The 20,511-nt window shown below is 38.7% G+C and overlaps 1 protein-coding gene across 2 annotated transcripts in view; it reads right to left on the bottom strand.

The window, feature by feature from the left end:
* Positions 1-19,585, bottom strand: part of LOC129738611 (homeotic protein ocelliless) — a 67,913-nt gene extending 48,328 nt beyond the window's left edge. For both annotated transcript variants that reach the window (XM_055729846.1, XM_055729847.1), the window contains exon 1: positions 18,687-19,585. The gene's annotated coding sequence lies outside the window, so the exon portion shown is untranslated. The remainder of the gene's footprint in view (positions 1-18,686) is intronic.
* Between the last annotated feature and the right edge of the window lie 926 nt (positions 19,586-20,511).

The raw sequence follows: 20,511 nt of genomic DNA, 5'->3' as shown, positions 1-20,511 counted from the left end.
TCATGATAAAATGGATCATTTTTAAATTTTAGTTGGGAAAAATCAGTTTACGTTGAGGATCTTTTCATACCTTTCTGATTCAAAGAAAGAAAACTAAATTTAATATTGACCAAAAAAAATTATAATTATGGAAATCCGATCAAAGTTCAAAAATTCTGTGAAATCTGTGATGAAAGTTTCCTCAAAATTCTGTGAAAAACAGATTTTTCTGTGATTTCGGCAATCTTGCTCCAAAAAATAAAGTTTATTATAAATTCCAGTTTCTTATGAATCAAGATTAAATTTATTTATGTTTAAAATTTATGGAAACATTAATAATTTAGCTCAATTGATAAAACAATCATTTCTCAAACCGACTTCCAGTTCGAGCTCAAGTGTAAAATCAAACATAAGGGAATTGGACTATTTGTGTGCCTAGCTTGGTACGCTATGACACCAATTAATTAATTTTTGTTCTATTCGAATTTCATTATACATCTTTTCTTTCCCTAAAGCTGATATAATAAGGAAAATACAAAGGTGCTGCATAGTCAGGGGTTAAAATCACGTGTGAGACATTAGACATAAGACAGCGCACCTAGCGGTTTATTTCGGAAACTAGTAGTTCCGCTCAAGATCAAAGATAGTTCCACTCAAGATCATATTTTACTTTTAAAAACTACGCGATTTATTGATATTTTGATAGAAAACTTGTTACTAAAACTCGAATAATGCTTCTTTAAGAATTTTTCTACCATTTTAGTCATTAAGAATCAGTTTATAACGGCCAAGGGTTACATAAATTGACGTTCAAAGTCAGCGTAGATTGATGAAAATTACAGCAGAAATGCGTATGTTTTTAAATCTTCTATTAACATTATTTCAGTTAATAAACTTTAGCAAAAATGTTAATGCTTGTTTGAAAAGATTTTGAAAAAGTGTTTTTTCAACATTTTGATAAGATTCATAAACAATAATTGCCTATATCTTAGGAAAAATAAATGGTTCCGCTCAAGATCAGATTTCGACTAGTTCCGCTCAAGATCATTTACCCTATCTGAATCTGAAATCTGAATCTGAAATCTGAATCTGAAATCTGAATCTGAAATCTGAATCTGAAATCTGAATCTGAAATCTGAATCTGAAATCTGAATCTGAAATCTGAATCTGAAATCTGAATCTGAAATCTGAATCTGAAATCTGAATCTGAAATCTGAATCTGAAATCTGAATCTGAAATCTGAATCTGAAATCTGAATCTGAAATCTGAATCTGAAATCTGAATCTGAAATCTGAATCTGAAATCTGAATCTGAAATCTGAATCTGAAATCTGAATCTGAAATCTGAATCTGAAATCTGAATCTGAAATCTGAATCTGAAATCTGAATCTGAAATCTGAATCTGAAATCTGAATCTGAAATCTGAATCTGAAATCTGAATCTGTAACAAAACAGTTATTACATTTAGCTCATTTATCTTCGATGGTTTCGAAGGCACAAGTTTTTGGGAAAGGGTGCACGAAACAAATGTTAACCCACCACGATCAATCTCGGAAGAGGTCAGAAGCACTCAGAAACGTCACTCTGGCCACGAACGAATGCAACGGAGGGAAAGATTCAGGTCAGCAAAAGTGTCCCCGGCCAGCCGGACCGAGGGCGCTTGACTCGTCGGTGGTTGTGATTTTTTCTTAAAACACGAATCTTTATGAGTGCTTAAGTGCTCTTTATCAAAAATTTATATATATTTTCATATGGGCAGAGTTCGGGAACGATACTAAAATGAGAGACCGATCAAAAGACAGACAGACAACAACACGAATCACCATGATCGAGTGAACGGAATCAAACAGTCTGCGTAGCGGAGTTGGTTTTGGAGTACCGTTCGCTGGAGGAGATCACCCGGACCGGTTGGAACAAACCCGGGAGTTGATCTTGAGCAGAGAAAGACGCGCGGTACCCATTTCGGGACGTTTTTATTGTTGTTCTGTTCATATATTCATGAGGGGGTCCCGCGCGATAAAATCGCACTCTCAATTTTTTTTATAGTAGTTCAATACCAGTTCACCGAAAAGCTCATATAGCAGCAGCGCGCGGTAGATCAGAAAAAACCCGCGCCTGATTGAGCGAACGGGATTCGATCGATCGATGCGAGAATCTGTGGAGTTTTACAGCCCCGCGCGATCGCTCAGTTTTATAGCGAACAGCGAGTTCTTAAACTTTTCACGATTCACGATCGCTAAGTGCGTCTCGGAGATAAAAAATTGTCCCATACTTTCCTGACTGCCTACCAGAGTGTGCGCCACACGGTCGTAAAAATATCAATAATTGGAATATGAAAGATTGAGTTCCGCTACCCTACTTTGAACCACTTCCCCCCCCCCCCCCCTCCCCCTAAAAGCGATCACCCCAGAGGAAGTCCAGTAGGTACCCTCCAGAAGACTTCTAGCGCAAAGATCCATCACGGAAAAACACACACAGCTCATGAAACCTGCCGGCTCTTCTATGCCTCGACATACGGTATAATATGTTAAAACACTTATGGAACAACATCATTATTATTCCATTTTCCTCCCGTTTCGCTGCTCGCGGCACCAGCCAGTGAGACCAGGCCAGGCGGCTCTTATCTTTATGCATAATTATGTCATTTGAGACACGATACGCGGAGTGGAAAAATTTCTGGCCCAGAACCCCGAAAAGTTCTGGGCCCGCCAGATCGATGGAGCACATCAGGGGAAAAAGCTTGATGGGGTCGAGGAGCAGGAGGCATTAGGCTCCAGAGAGCTCGAGATCTGCGTCTGCGGTGGTGGCGCGCAACATTGGCGCCAACTGTCAATGATCGAACGCGATGTCGGGTTCTAACCCTTTCGGGGCCGTTTCGTTTCTTTACATGTAAAGGTTGGCGAAAGTTTTGAAGTTGATTTGTCAAAATTCATAAACGAAAAGAGCCCTTATTTTCTAATTTCATGAAACCTGGATCTCAACTCCCAACCTTGAACCAATCAATGGTCAAACAACACTGTAAAAAAATAATACATTGGGATAAATAAGAGGAACATTAAGTAAGTTAAGTAAGATAACACCATTTTTTTTTTCTCACGGGCCTACATCCTACAAAAAAATAATTATGGAATGATAAAGCTTCTAAATAAATTCTACCCGCTCATTTCCACCATCTTTCATTACTTCTAACTTTCTATCCGTCTACATAAGTTCCAAGATCTTGCGATGTCCTTACTAAAAAGGACATCACTTTTTACCGATAAGGCCCAACTTCATCATTCTTGTCTGATTGTCGGTGACCTGAATATACCCATGAACTTAGCTGGTTTGAACACTGTAATGCAATAAAAATCAATTTTTAAAATCTTTTGGCTACGCATGTACAAACACTTTTCCACTTTTACTGTCCATGGATGTCGTTTGACCTTTTGGGCGCTTACAAAAATTCAGGATAACTATTTGAAACAAAAGAAGATTTGTTTTGGTTCTCCACTTGCTTTGAGCAATCCGCAATTGATGATTGCGGAACAATAGGAAAGTGTGATGATGATGACAGTATAAATGTTTACATCATCACACGATTAAGCGAGACTACTCAAATTGGGTCGTGGTAACACAAAAGTGTTGCCGGATATTCTGGGTAAGAGTATCAAAGTACTCATTCAGAAATGAGTACTTTCCCGGTTAGGGAAGATGATAAGTGGAGAGTGAGACAATAGCAATCGCTAATGAATTGTGTAGTTATATAGTGACTAGACTGACGAAACATGAATAAAGATAACTCTATTCCAAACACGGAAACCTACGTTTTCAACAGGTCATGGGCCCAAATACGTCTTGATTGGAAATTTCCGAGTTAAAGTCTGTTTCACATAGAATCTGGTCGCATCTTTTCTTTTACTGCAGCGCCCCTAGTTGTCACATCGCGAATCTATTGACAGTGTTTTGATCCGGATGGTTTGTTTACCTAGTGGTGAAAATTTCATCAAGATTGAAGCAGTCAGTTAAGGTTATCGACGATGGAACGCGAAAGACGAGAGAAAATTCTGCACACTCAGGTAGAGAAACCGACGTGGTCAGGGGTAAAGATCGCGAAATTCCTGATATATCCAAAATCGACTGTAAATTCGGTGCTGCAACGTTACCGGGGGACCCTTACGGTGGATCGAGCAAAACAAACCAGGCGTAAAAGTGGAACATATGACCGGAAGCTGCGAGCAAAGGTGATTCGATCTGTTCACAATAATCCTGGAATCTCCTTGCGTGATTTGGCGAAAAAGTTCAAGACGAACCACAGTACAGCTCGACGAATTTGTTTGCGAGAAGGCTTGCGGTCGTATCATGCAAGCAAACACCCCAACGGGACGCTGAAACAAAACCTGGTTGCCAAAACCAGGGCAAGGAAGTTGTACGAGAAAGTGTTGACCAAGTACAACGAATGCATTTTGATGGACGACGAAACTTACGTCAAAATGGATTTTGGACAAATACCCGGTTACAAAATTTTACCTTGCGAAGCGTAAAGGGAATGTTGCGGGTAGATTCATGTTTGTTTTCGCAGATAAATTTGCTCGTAAGTTGATGATTTGGCAAGGGATCTGTAGTTGTGGGAAGAAGACTAAGATTTTCATCGCTGGGGACACAATGAATGGAAATGTTTACAAAGAAGAATGTCTCCAGAAGAGGGTTTTGCCATTCATTCGGTCCCACAAAAGTCCGGTGAAGTTCTGGCCGGACCTTGCAAGCTGCCTCTACAGCCGGGATGTCGTTAAGTGGTATAAAGAGAACAAGATCGATTTTGTTGAAAAAAGTATCAATCCACCAAACTGTCCGGATTTTCGTCCCATCGAGAAATATTGGGCAATAGTTAAGGGCAAACTGAAGAAATGTGACAGAACCACGAAAAAACCTGCTCAAATGGAAAAGAGGTGGAACAAGATGGCGATTCAGGTTACCAGCAGTGCTGTGCAGAAAAAGATGGGTGGTATCGCAAAAAAAGTTCGAAAATTCATCCGAAAAGCTGACGAATGATTTTTATGTATTTTTTTCCTTAAAACCCTACAAAATGACATTTTTGCTTTTGTTGTACGTTATTTCTTTGCGGAGAAATGATCTATTTAATCCGACCAGATTCTATGTGAAACAGACTTTAGTTCGAAAGGGGTACTCTCAAGTATTAAACTTACGGTTAGCAAGTGGACCAGCCAGCAGCCAGAGGACTACCCAACCAGAGGGACCAGCCAGCGCCAAGACGACTCAGCCCAGAGGGACCAGCCAGAGAACCACCAGGCAGCGAGAAGTCCCATGCCAGTCAGGAGGTTCCGTCAGAGGTCGAGTCCGGGGAGGTTCGTGGACCAAGAGGGTTACTCTCGATGCCGTCACGAGCCATGAGAAGTCTCTGGATCCGCAACCGAGCTGCGCAGAAATGGACAGATCCAGCTGGAGTAACACCCCGGATTAATTGGGTGGTGCTGATAGCTCAGAGGGTTACTCTCGAGCTTAGCTTGTTCGCTATGGTCAACATGCAAGTGCTGATCCAAGCACAGTTGACCGCGCTGGATGCCATGAGATGCTCCAGGTCAGCCAGATGGTGCCACTGGAGTTCAAAGCTGCGAAGTCGGGTTCCGAGGGGTTGCTCTTGATGTCGTCACGAGGCTCGCTGCGGTTCGCAGTGTGAGTTCGGCCGGGAGGAGGACTCTCGGGAGCCAGCGTCGAAAGCTACAGATCCAGCCTGCATCGGAATATGGAATAAGCCGCATGACGGGATGTGGAGCTATGCTACAGTCAGCACGCGTGACCTCATCCAAGCCAGCAGTTTAATTTTTCTGTGGCTTTGGAGGCGATGTTTTGGACGAGACGGTTAGTTGCCAGCAACTCAGAGCCGGATTTGACGTTTGTTGCTGAACGTTGCCTTCCGCTTTTTCGGAGAGATAAGATCGTGAGAGCAACAAGAGGAAAGTCCATGAAGCTACAAGTCGAGCAAATGATTCTCATTCTTTAGAGCTGCGCTGCCCTTAGCATGTGTGAGTTTATCTTTGTCGTTTGGAAGAAAATGGTTTGGGCGATGGGCAGTGAGTGCAGTTTCTCAAAGTCATCCTGACATGAAGACTTTGAGCGGAAAAGCAAAGAAAGCTACAAGAGTTTGTTTAGTTGGGGTTACCAGAAAACAACGTTACAGAAATCAAAATGCTGTACGTGCGCATGCTGAGGTTATCAGCCGCCAGAATGAACGAAAGATTCGATTCGTTATCGATTCTGGTGCCAGTCAACATATGGTGACGAAAGCCTGCTAGTGGATGTTTGAAATCTCCCAAAGCCAGTTGAGATCGCAATAGCGAAGAACGGAGAAATATTGAAAACCTCCAAAACAGGAACAATGCATTTGAGCAGTCAGTTGTTCCAATTATACTGTTGGATGTACTTGTGATCCCAGGTTTGGAGGACAACTTACTTTCGGTCACAAAGTGCACCGAGAACGGGAAAAGAGTTACTTTTCTCGGAAAGCAAGTACAGTTTGTGTTTTCAGGGAACAAATCAAGGCAATACTCCTGAACAACGAGTATTGCCTTGATTTGTTGTTGAAGCCTAATCGAGACGATATTGTTCATGAACACATGGTCATCGACTAGAATGGTGAGATCCCATCCGAGGCCTTCACATCTGAGCGGTTAGCCGATGTGTAGGAGCCAGAACAACATCCTACACTCGAAAAGTTTCTTTTTATAAAGTTTCTGAAAACTTTAAGAAATATTTTTCAATTTATGAGTACATTGACTCATCAACTTTGAGGCGTTTACTCAATTTAAATGAAATTTTGTTCAGTTCATGGGAGTAGTTTAATGTGGGCTTTGGGAAACCTCCACTATTTGGAGTTTATTAGGACTACCAATCTCTCGATGTCGCTCTTACAATTATGGAACTTTTTCTTTCTGGCGGCGACTACAAACGACCTGGGAGGGCTGCAAGCTTAACCGTCATCATCACCATCAAAGGCTAGACTTCGGGGAGCTTGTGCTCAATTTTCGCGGGCGGCGATAACGGTGACTCCACGTCGCAACATGCAAAAATTTGACCGATAACGAAGAAACACTCCTCCGACCATATCCAGGCGGGTTCCCCGATAGCCAAAGTGCCTAAAATCAGGGACAGAGGAAAGCAAAGGAAACACGTCGAATTCCTGCCTGCTTTCATTCTTTTGGGTGACGAACTCAGTCACAAACCGGCGGCGGCGGCGGCATTTCAATCGGGCCACAGACGACCAAAATAACAATAAAATGCAAGATATGGGCACGAGTCATCTCGAAGTGGTTTTCATTTTTCACTTGGTTCCGCGTTTTAGAGAGACCGATCCAGCGAAGGCAGCCGGGCACAAGTGTTTCGTTGGAATTTCTGGATCTAAATCACCTGGTCAGACCTACCGTCGGACGGCTAGCACGCGCGCTTAAAAGGCTGATTCTACTGCTGCTGCTGCATAAGGTTTCCAAACATTCGGGCAATTTGTAGTTCTTTAAGATCCGCGAATTAGATAAGAAGCCTTTCGGAACCTGCTCGAAAATGGTGCGAGAAGGAACAATCTGGCACACCCAAGCGCTCGCCTCGAAATTTGAAATCCTTAGAAAAACATTTGTCAAATGTCGATGTTTTTGGGGGACCTGCTGAGTCCACGTTTTACAACCGCATTCGATTTAGGATGAACCTGCTGCTGAAGCAAAAACAGGGAGAATTTTGGTCAAACCCATTTGCGAACGAAGATTGGCTACGGACAAACTGACTTCTTTTATTATTTTTATTAGTATCGTTCGGCCATCGACATAAAAAGTGTCGCCAAAGTGTTGCCTTTTGAAGGTCCGCATTTGCCGTTCTTCGCGCTGCTATCTGAGCTTTTTTTCTTCCTTGCTTGCTCTCTCTTTCAATCGGGCAGTGAAGAACTTAGAAACAAACCTCCACTCAGCCTTTAGTGGCTATTAATCGTTTGCTGATCGGCTGTCTAATGGATATATTTATTTTACTCCTCGTCGATCTTCGGCGCACGGGATATCCCTCCAAATGTGCAAGAGGCGGAACAGAAAAGCTTCCAACCTCAAGAGCTTTCTGTTCAAATCACTCACCTCGCGCCACTTCAGTCGTTTTATCAAAAATCATAAAAATAGTCATCGTTGGTGGTTTCCGATTTGTGGTCTCTCTTTTGCACTGTGCTATACCCCGGAGCCGAGGAAATGTCACAAACAAGGTGTAAGTATCGACTCCAGATGATTTTTTAAGTGTTTCTTCGGCCCCCTTAAGTGGACGACAGCGATGCATGGCCAGGGGGAAGAGATCCATTTGCTGGTTCCCTTCTTCCACAGCAGTGTATTCTTTCGCTTCACGCATCAATTTGCTTGCAGCGATATCAACTATTATTGACTGGATGTCAAAATATCACACAAAAATTGAAGTTTTCTTCGCTCGTTCGTTCCGTTCGCATCTCGGAGGAAACCCTTCCTGCCTCCAAACAAAAACAGAACACCTCCGGACGTGGACACAGGTCTGGCCATGTCAATTTATGTCTGCTTCTGCTCTTCTTATTTCTCCCCGGTTCGATCGCCTAGACTCAGGTGAATGAATGTTACCAAGATAGAGACCACGAAGACGGGACCGGGAATGTGACGTGGCCTTTAATGGATTTCGAATGATATCCGTACCGTCCGTTGTTGGTGGAAGCGATCCAACTGTCAGGTCCAGTCATAGAATGTCACTCAATTGTATTGATTCTTGCCTTTTCTTAGGCACCACGCGCGTCCTCCTCCGTCCGGGTAATGAGTTGATTGAGAAATTGGAAGTGTCAGTCACGCTGTGATCCAACTCGAACATTTTTGGACCAAGATTGCTGACAGAGAACCGTCAACCCAACTGAGAAATAAGTTGATATTTGAATCGACCTTTTCCTGTTATTTCTCAATGGTACATTCGAAGAATATTTGTTGTCAAAAACACATACGAACGGTTGATCTTCTCCCTCAAATTTCACACCCAAAATTCCGAATGTCATATGAACATTTGAAAAGGAAAAAAACGGTGGAAGGTAAAAGGTCAGATCCGCCTGTTTCTAAAACGTTTCTAAGCCGAACAAACGGACAAATTTCAGGCTTTGCTGATCTTTATCTGCAACCGGATCTTTCTTCTTCTTCTGATGGAACCTCGAACTGAGCAGTTCTGATCTGGCCTAATAACGTGACACTTCTGTTGGCTAGAATAGCTTTGACGTTGTAACTCAAAAGAGCAAAAAAATAGTGTTCGATTTCAAAACAGATCATCCGCTCTCAAACTGGTGACGTGCTACAAATTTGCCTGATGTTGAATAACAATCGACCTTAGATGTATCATATTAAAAAAAAAAACAAAACAAAGCATTTGGCTCTTGTAAATAATAAATATTGAACATAAAACGGAGAAAATGTTCATGAAAAAACATCTGGCTCTTGTAATAAATATTCAACATAAAACGGATAAAATTCATTCAGTGTTATTACTTTCGTATGGTTCAAACATGGTTTATTGGAAAAATGCGTTCTCGCTTAGGAGCAAAATGTTACAACTAAACTGTTAAGTTTCTAAGACCCTAAAATCCCGCTGTAAGGATTTGTTACGAACACTTTTTCGAAGCATTTGTGACATAACAATCGCATGATTTTACTGCCTATTGCAGTGAAATTTTGTTTTGTCCAAACGTTTTTTATTGCATTTCCTGACGCTTATATTTTGAGAAAAGGATAATGGTGGGGCAAAAATTACAAACATTTGCCTTTAAAGGGGGTTTCTTCACCGGGGATCAGGAGTGCCAGGTGGTTTTCTAAAAAAATCAGGACAACGCGAAGAAAAAAATCAGGATTTTTCAGGACACCTATGAATTTATGGAAATAATATGCAGCTCTGCTTAGATTGCATTAATAAAGGCGAAATACAGGTGTTTAAAACGCCTAAATTTATGCAACAGACACAAGCACCTTCTTAGCTGGCCTGCTGTTCATATCCGAAAACACCATTCAAATTTCATCTGAACTGGAGATTATCATCGATTAAAATGAGTTTAACTTTTTTATTACAGATTTTTGCGAAGTTCTCATAGTTCAACTACAAATTTTATAAAATTGAAAGTTGTTTTTGAAAATCAAGAAAATTGAGGACCTTTCATAGACAAATTTTCAAAAATCAGGACAATTCGAGAGTTATTGAAAAATCAGGACGGTTTCTCGAAAATCAAGACAAATTCTGACAAATCAGGACACCTGGCACCTCTGTCGGGGATCCTGTTTTTACAGTTTTATTACTTGTTTGAAATGGTGTGTGCTTTTCAACCAAAAATTGGTCGAAGGTCTTTTGAAGGCATAAAGAGAATCAAACCTACTATTGTCAAACATGTTTGTACTGGATTTATTTCTTCATAAATTTTTTTTTTGATTATTCTAAAAGGCTTCCAAGTTCAAAATCAATCACAATAAAAAGTCAGCAAAAGCTAATAAAAAAACTGAGAACTACTGATGATCACATGATGTTGATTATTTTATTCTCTTCTGGCAAAGATGGAAATATAGGATAAAAATACTCGGAAAGGCATCGAATTGAGTCTTTATACTTAGAAAACAGCAATTCTTATTGACAATTACACAAGATTTTCAAAAATTAGCATTAGAAATCCTATCCCAGTATTTAGTTTTCCTGGCTTCCAAGTTCAAAATCAATCACAATAAAAAGTCAGCAAAAGCTAATAAAAAACGAAGAACTACTGATGATCACATGATGTTGATTATTTTATTCCCTTCTGGCAAAGATGAAAATGTAGGATAAAAATACTCGGAAAGGCATCGAATTGAGTCTTTATACTTAGAAAACAGCAATTCTTATTAAAAATTACACAAGATTTTCAAAAATTAGCATTAGAAATCCTATCCCAGTATTTTGTTTTCCTTTATAAAAAATACTTGATATTTATTCATTTTGAACCAACCGCCTAATAAACATAATAAAAACTATAAATTCATGATATAAAAATAAAATTAGTTCTTTCTGCTTATATTTTTAATTGGTTTTATAATTTCAGGATTTTGTAGTTCAGTTTTTAAATTTCACAGTTTTTCAGTCTTGGATTCTGTATTTCTCAGTACAATTTCCACTCGATTTCAGTTGATCCTCAGGTATATCTCGTCCGGATATTCAGAATTGTAAGCTAACATTATCAAAATTTAATGAAGAAAATCTTTCTTAATCTGTTGAAAAAATATCAATTAAGAATGTACGCTCTAACTTTGATTCTTTGATCAAATTTGCTTATGAATCAATAAATTATTTGTTTTTTTCGAATTTTAGTAACTTTGCTCAACATTTTATACGGAACTTCCTGATAAAAAATGTCTTTATCACCGTTCGTAGGAAACAAAAATGAGGACTTCGAGGGCAAACATTAAAAGTAAAAAAATCAGGAATTTTTATTAATGTGCGGACCGCCGAAAAAATTGGAAATCTAATTGGCCCGTTGAAATCTCGTAATCACTTTTCACCTATTTGTTCATAATTTAGAAATTATAAAACAAGAAAATTTGAGAAGCTCTAAATCATAAAATAAATAGAATTTGGTTAAGTGGTTGACGAGATATAGAAAGCTCAGTTTCGAAATGCACATATTGTTCCCATAGTAGGATTGATCGATCTTCGGGTAAAGATCGATCTCCAAGATCGATTCAGATAAACGGTTCTGTGATCAATCCATCTAAAAATTCGGAGCTTGAAGATCGATCTCCGAATAATCGATCTTTTCCGTTTGTAATAAGATAGAACCGCTGTTTATTAAAAATATGCAAAAAAGACACAAAATTTCAAATTTGTGAATTCCTTCTACATATGGAAAAAAATCAAGCGCTTTTATGAGTTAGTGTTTTAAAACAATACTGATCCAAATCCAAATATCTCGGAAATGCTTTGATATTTTAAAGTAATGTACCGACCAGAAATATTCAAGAGATTAAAAGAAATTATTTCAAAGTATTTTTATAAAGATTTTATAATGTATATGAGAGATATCGATTAAAATATGCGGAAAAATCTAAAATCTAATTTATATATTTTTTTGGAAAGAATAATTTTTGTAAAACTGCTGTTATTTCTTATGATTCCAGCAAATGTTTAAATCTTGATCAATCACAAACACCTCCCTGCACCCAATTCAGAAGGTTTGGAAATAATTTACAAAATTGTTTATTTTTATATATTTGGTGTTCCGTCTCACGACATAACACACGGTTCATGGCAACCGTTCTCCAACTGCTCCCACATTCGCCAGCTCATGCTCCACGTGGTCTAATCAAAAATTTCTAAAATTATCTTTCAACTGATCATGAATTCTAAATGAAAAAAAAAAATCGCCTCAACCAGTAATCGAACTTGAGTTCGAACTGTAGCTCTAAAGTTCAGTTGACTTCATGAAATGAAGTATGCTGCTAGATTTTACGGCAGAAAACGCTCATCGTGCCCCGATTAGTTGTGCTTATACTGCCCCTACAGTGACTGATTTTCAGATTTCGGTACAAAAGCTCAATGTGCATTTTTAAACGTCTATTTTTACTTTGTTCAAGTTCCATCTAGTTAGGAAATTGATTTTTTAGTGCCTGAACACGAAACAATGATGTAACTCACATATTATAGCTATTTCCTAAGGTTAAATCAGCGTCCTCCTTAAGGGGGCCGTTATGCCCTCATTTCCTCTAAATGAGAAAAAAAAGATCGAAAGAACGAATCGAAAATAAACCGATCTAATCGATTTTTACCTGGCCGAAGAATCGATCCAAAATATCGAAAATCGGAGTTGAAAAGATCGATTTTTCTAGGATCGATCCAAGATCGACCAATCCTATCCCATAGCATCAAAGCGCCTCGAGGTAGACAATCAAATTCCGGCTGAGAAAACTGAAATTTTAGTGTCCTTTTTTCCTTTTTTTTCTCAGGAAATTTTAGTGCCGAAAACTCAAATTGAGTGTTGAAAATTTGATCCTTAGTAAAAAGTCAATGAATAAAAGTTTTCTTTTATTCAATTAAAACAAAATGTAGAGAATTTTAGGTTTGAGTTGGAAAAAATAATCAAAATATTTGTCAAACAAAACAAACAAACAACAGTCGAAAAAAAGACATTTTTGCATAAGCATTTCAAATTGCCGGAAGAACAAGTTCATTCACATTATTTTCAAATTTTACTGAAAGTACTAAACATGAGTTATGATAAATTTTGCATGTTTTTGCATCCAACAAGAAATTGATTTCTAACTGGTTTTATGTAGATAAACAACACAAAATTGTTTACAGTTTGCACTTTATTTCGATTGTGCAGCTTTGCTTCGATGATAAAACGATTATTTTAAAGTTTAATTTCCACTTCTCCCTTGTTTTTTTTTAAATATTAATAGGATTTTGCTCGTAAAGTGTCCCGTCTTCGGGTTAAAAATTGGAAATTCGGAGCTCTTGTTTTCATAGACTTTCAGATAAAAATCTCTTGTTTTATTTGCCTGGAAAAATACTTTATTATGATCAAAAAGCTGCTTCACAGCTGTAAAAATTTCAAATAAGTTTCTCATAAAACCCTTAAAAATATTGCAAAGATTGCAGTATTGACAAAATTATAAATAATATTCAAAAGCATTCCTTTTTTTCAGATTATACAAAGGATATTATTCTTTGGATTGGCATTCACATACATTTGTTATATCTGAGTTCAATTTTTTGTTAGATCCCGTGTAGAATACACAGGTTTTTATCTCGCGTCAGTTTTCATTACGTCGTATGAAACAAAATGTAATAAACATTTTTGTAACAAAAAAATACAAAAGTTGACATAAACTAGTGGCAACTTTTTTTCATTTAGAATGTTCTTAGTCTGGACAACATATTTTATGTATGAGATACAAATTTTAAAGAGTTTTGATAACTTTTTGCAGAAGTTTTCTGTGAATTCTTAATATGTTTAATACGACGTAACGGAAGATCACGCAAGATATGATCTGAACTATGCATTGCAATGTGAAATCTCAAAAATGGTTAATTATGATATTCATTGACTGTTTCAAAAATAAAAAGCTTTAACAGGTCTCATTTAAAAAAAAAATTAGCACTCTTATAAGAAAAAGTCACATTTTCGTTGTTTTTTTTATCTAAGTCAGCAAATTTAAAAAAAAGTTTTTAAGGATGAAGACGTTTAGCCTAAACAAAGGCGTGATTATTTCCCTTTGTCAAAGCATAAGTTATTGTTACTTATAGCCTTTATGGTGTATTTTCTAGAAAAGAGATCAACATGTTTGACAATCGATTGAAACTACAAAATGCTTAAATAGTAATACCTCGCTACCTACGAGAGGGCATAGAAAAGAAACCGATCAAACACGATACTTCCCGGTTTACCGAAACTCCCCCGCAACAAAAATGCTTTAACGAACATTTCGAACAACAACAAAAAACGGTGGCAGCTTCGTGAGCACTAATTGGCGTTCAGCCCAAGCCACTACAACGCAACCCAGTCATCGATTGAACAACGATTGAACTGTGCTGATTCTGGCACTGGGCCAGCAGTCAAATTTGGTCGATCAGGCCGCAAGTCGAGGCGCGCGCTCGCGTTCCACCAACAAATCTTAACCTTCAAACGATCAATCTTGACACCATCGGGAAGAAAAAATCTTAGCAGCAATCAGCTTCGATGGAAGGGAAGAAGAAAACGAAAACCAAGCCCGAAAAAAGACACATTCCAAGAGCACAATCCACCGAGTTGGTACCGAGTTATGAATGAACGAGCACGTCTCCTCAGGGCTGGATCGGATCGACGCAACGCGACGGATGACGCGACGTCAGGGAAGAATTCAAAGTCATATAAAGTTTTTGAAAAGTGTGAAACTCTATGACCGACAGACGTTCGAGAGAACTTGAAATTTTTCGGGGAATATTTTGGTCGAAGCTGTGGAGGGAAACGAAGACCACTCATCTGATTGATATTTCATTGATTAAGAGTCGCGCTAGGTTGATCCAGGTCGGTCGTTCGTCGGATTTGGGTTTGTCGCTTGCTTCGTAAAGGTCTTCCAAGGTGTGGCGAGGGAGGGAAGGAGGAAACAAAACTTCTCCGTTCGCTTGGCAGGTATGAAAGATATCTGAACTCTATTGTGAGTCACTGATGACGGACTGGTTTTTGGCCTTTGGCCATATCGGAGACAGGGAGGCAGGAAGATCGGGGCCGAGAACTTCGATCATTTCATTTGAACGTAATAAATTTTTCGAGAAAAAAAACCCTTCGACCAAGTCTCCGGTCTTGAGAAAATCAAACGGAATCGTGTACGTGTCATAACGAAAGCATAGGAAAAAGGAAGTGTTCGGTTCTATATTAGCCTTCAGTTCAGCTCAACAGAAGAAAGAGGAACCTGACGTGATTGCCTCAATGGAACTGGACAACCGTTGTCGAATGAAGGGGAAAAAATCAGGTCCATTGTCCAGAAGTGACACTTTCAGAACCTTTAAAACGTATTTTTCGAACTAGAAGCAAGGCCGTGTGGGAATTCGGGTTTGCTTTCGCTGCTTCGTGGGAAATATTTTAACAGGTGATCGTATCCTGTGTTTTGTCAGAGTTGGGTAACCGATTGATAACGATTTCCTTCCTATAATTGAATTTATGGAATTGAAGAAAAAATAATTTCCGCTACGTTTTTATTAGGATTCAGACGCCGGATCAGTCTCAAAACCAGACAATGCATGCATAAACTGTAAATATAAATTAAAAACCTGCTGCTTAAAACTCAAAAAAAATGTTAACATTCAATTTAATGTAATGTTTTTAACCAATTAGGAAAAAAAAACTGAGCCTTTTTTTGTGTATGTTATTTTTGTTTAAAGGGAAGAATGAGAATACTTGATCCCTGGGGGATAGTTGATTCCTCAACTATATCTCGACACTGGAATGTCTTACATAGATAGTAAACTTCCATTTTTTTCTAAGAAAAAGTTTTCCAAAATGTATTTTATGGGTTCACTTGTCCCTCGAATCCAAAATGATATATTTTTCATCTGAATGGATGTTGATCATTGCTTAGAACGAAATTGTTAATATTTATCCAATGACTTATACTTATTCAATAATTTGCTGATAAAAAAAGTCTCAAAAAAGCGCTTTTAATTGAAAAATTAGAAAATTGCGCCTTTAAGTATGCAACGAATAAAAAGTAGTATACAAGTTTTGAGAATTCTTCAGAATTTTGTCTAACTAAGTGTCTTCACAAACTGTGGAGTTAAAAATCTAATATGGTCAAAAAAGTCGATGCAACTTTTATCTTCAGATTTTGTTTAATTTTTGTCAAAGCTTAGGGAAGTCTTCTTTAACTTTCAAAATATCACTTTTTTCGTCTCATGAAAACGCGTCTAGTTCATCTACGGGTTCATGTATCGATCTAACTTTTGCACCATATAAACTTGAAATTACACGCAGTCAGAAAATGCAAAAGACGGCGATTTGCAAAAATTTTCCAAAAAGATATGATGAAAATATGAAAAAGAGATCAAGTATCCCCATTCCCCCTGTATGAAAGCGCCTTGAAGTAGACAAGCTTTTGCGAGGTGCAAGAATATAAAGTGTACCTACTTAAAACTTATCCTTTACAAAAAAAGGAGTGAAATCGTGCTTGTCGAAAATCGAAACTATGTGTCGAAAACTTTCAATTGATTGTGAAAAGCTAGATCGTCGAGAAATCCAACTAATTCTATTAGGTAGTACAGTAATCATTAATTTCCTGAGCCAGCAGTTTTTGCCGGATGTCTTTCGACAATTTTTCATATAAAATTGCTGAGATACTATAAAACTTCTTTTCCTGAAGTCGAAAAACCTACTTTCGATATTTCAAAGTATTTTGGGAAAGATCTCCCCAAATAATAGTTGTAATTATCCTTATTAAGATTATTAAGATACACAAAGAACTAACTCATTTTCATTTTGAAATTTGAGATTTTTACTATTCAACTCTACTGGTAGTTTGTAAATTTAAAAAAACTGGCTTTGACCGTTCAAAGAATATCGCTGGACATATTTTTCGAAAAAAGTTAGGTTTTTTTTTCGAAATAATTAGAAAATGCGATAAGTATGGAGACACCAATTAACTTTCTATTGGAAGTTCATGATGGGCAAAAAGCTAAATCAGCATGATGGGCAAAAAGTTAAATAAAAAAAATCAACATATCTCTCGTGAGCCTCCATTACCTCGTATGAAACAAAAAGTAAACAAAAAGTTTTATCATGAAAAAATACAAGAACTGACCTAAACTAGTCACAACTTTTTTCCATTTAGAAAATTTGTAGCCTGGACAACATATTCTCTTTGTGAAACAGAAATTTTAAAGTTGTTTTGATAACTTTGGCCGCAGTTTTCTGTGAGTTGTTAAGATATTTCATAGAGCGTAGTGAAAGCTCACGTGAGAACTCTTTTCGCACTTTTTACTAACTTGAATATAGATCAATATTTATAAACGAACACAAACACATACAGGAGGATCTCACTGAAACTATTGTTTCCTCGAAGAGATTCCTATTCTTAACTCTAAGCGTTCATCTTTCGAGGATATGATGGCTAGCATCTTACAAATGCTAAAACCACCAAACCACAGACAATTTACTATGTATGCCGTGACCGGGATTCGATCTCATACCCGCTGGCTTAGAAGACTTGAAGGCTACGCTCTAAGCCACGGGCTGCGGCTGAAATTGGTCACATAGGTTCAAATTCCCTAATTTGCCTACCTTGCATTTGTTTAGTGATTGAATTTTGATTTTAAGCATTGTTTGAACAAGCGAATTGAAAAGTTTAGCTAGCTAGACCGCTAAACTCCACGAATTTGATTCGAACTTTCATTTTATAACTGAGCGAATCATGCTTCAAGTAAGTAAATAACAATCGTTAACAGATCAAATTGTGATTTTCTCATGAAAGTAACCAAACGAAAATATTGGGCAACCAGCATATTAACACACTAAGGACCGCGGAGAAATCTGAGACGGGAAACACCAAAATTCAGCAAAGTGTATCTCAGAAGTCACTGGACAGATTCTACTAATTTTGCATTTCTGAGTTACTGAAATTATTGGGTTTTATTTTTGTTGGATAATGTTTCATAACTAAACTCATACATTTGAGTTAAGCAAAACTGATTTGCCATCGACTGTCATTGCTGTCGACTAGTATTATTAAGAGCCACAGCATCCAAATATTTTCCTTAGGACTTTTTAGCCTTTTATTTTTTTTTTATGTTTCTACTACAGCGTTTAAGAAAATCAAATACCCGACCAGTTGTTTCAAAAAAAATTTAGGCATTTGTCAACATCCTTTAACTATGACTATACTTTCTTTTTGGTAATGCGAATATGTTTTCACTGTCAAAATAACTCTAAAATACAGTACGCACGGTATTTGATGATTAGTTTTTTGGCAACAGACTTTAAATAAGCATCATCGATTGCTTGAAAATCGTTGAACTTGAAGTAAAAGGTTGTCTACTTGTCCTTATGCCTAGTGATCCATAACTTTAAGAGTTAGCGGTTAAAAGCAACACTAACTTTCAGGTTAGCGATACCGATCACTGATATTCCCAATTTACATCCGACGGTCAGCAAGCAATAGTTGGTCCTTTAAGAAGGCTCCAATGATTAACTGAATTAAATCCACTCACCTCCCGCTCGATGGAAGCAGCTCTCCGAAGGGAAAAATGGTCGCTGCTAATGATGAACTCTCGGATGACCACAGATTTGCTCCGTAACTTTTGCTCGCACAAACCGCTAGCTAACTCTCACTTTGGTGATTCGCTATCGAATCTTCGCAATGGACCACTTAAACAAAACACTGATCGTGACCACCACTCACTGTTTCGCTAGAACTTAAAGAGATCACTGGCCGTTGTTGTAATCGTTGCTGTTGGTTACAATTATGATGAGCGTTTGCAGCACTTGCTCAAAAGCACTATCGAGATCGATCGGAAGAAAATTGTCATCAATATCCACCCGCACTGGAATTGGTTAATCAATAACACACTGGGACAGTTGTTACTCTTATCTTGTCATCGGGATTAGGGTTTGGCTGACTGACTGGCGTATCACTCCAGTTTAGAGCACTCACAAGAAGTAGTGTATCCAAGTTTGCAAATCGGAGTCCGAACGGCGGCGTCCTCTTCTTCGGAAAAATAACCCACGAAAGATCACTATTCACTAAGATCAATCAGCTGATTCGACACAGCTTCCGCGGAACTAGGTTGCTGGTGTTGTGCCGCAAGATCTGGACGTGTGACGTTTAAGCCGGATCAGCGGTCTCGCGCGACTCGTTTGTGAGTCTTCCTTCTAGACTGTGTATTACAACTGCTCGGCGGCCCCGCGTCCTAGCTAGATTATTCTCTCGCGGTTACGAATGCTCGTCGTAGCAATTACGATATCTGGATTGGCCTCGCGCACTACGCACTACACCTATTATTGTTATTAATTAAACAAACAACAATAAAAATTATAATTAATGTTAATCCGCTGTGCACATGTACTCCTTACGAATGTTTATATCTAACTAAGTAGAAAAACAAACCATACCTCATAACTTTTCATTCAAAGACTTCGGAGAAGAGGTGTTGTCGTCACGCACACTACCGCACACTAGAAACTGGCAAGAACTCACCAACACTCAACCGATTACCGCGTTGCTAGAGTTGTCCTGCTCACTCCTCCACTTTCTGCCCTTACCTACAGGGTGTTTCTATCAGCTCTCCCTATCGCACTCACTGCTTCGTCTGCTTCCAACCGACCGATCGAAAAACCAGTTTGACTTGTTCGCCTCACACCTACTCACTCATCCCATTTCCCTTTTTTCACCTTCCCTTTAGTATTGGTGAATCAAGATTTCTTTCTTTGCCACGAATTCCTCTCCGGTCCCACCGCGCACTGCTACTCACATCAGCTCTCTCTCCCGACAGAAAAGCGAGAGGAAAGTTTCTAACGTTGCCCTCGTCCGTCGCTGTGCTCGAACAAACCGAAAACAAAATAAACGAATGGTTTTCTATGCGCACACCTTTTCACCCTTCAACAAACGGGAGGGAAAAATCGATGACGAGCGAATGAACGAACGATGGTTGGCTGGGAAAAGCGGGGCAAATGTAAGTAAAATTTCACTCGCTCCAAGACTTTCTGTCCCTGAAACGCTCTGGCTGGCTGACTGGCTGGCTGGCAGCCCCGAAACTTTTCTAACCGTGGTGGGAATTTTCCATTTCCCGATATAATTAGATTTTTCAATTTTAATTCCTTAAAAAATCTATCTCCACTTTTCCACTTTCGGGGTTTCGTCTGTGAAATATCAAATCGATATTTCAAGCTTCAACTGCGTCATGAAATTATTCACCCGGGTAGCCGAGTCAGTCGAATCCCGAGATCGGAGAGGCACGTCGTCGTGACTTTTAGGGAAAAAACCGGGTAGTGTGCCGGTCTTCCAGTTAAGCCACCAAGCAAATGATCTCTTCCTTT

Source organism: Uranotaenia lowii, chromosome 1 (genome assembly GCF_029784155.1).
Source record: "Uranotaenia lowii strain MFRU-FL chromosome 1, ASM2978415v1, whole genome shotgun sequence".
NCBI lineage: Eukaryota > Metazoa > Arthropoda > Insecta > Diptera > Culicidae > Uranotaenia > Uranotaenia lowii.
Note: the sequence above shows the minus strand (reverse complement) of the source record. Positions and strands in the feature narration are given on the sequence as shown.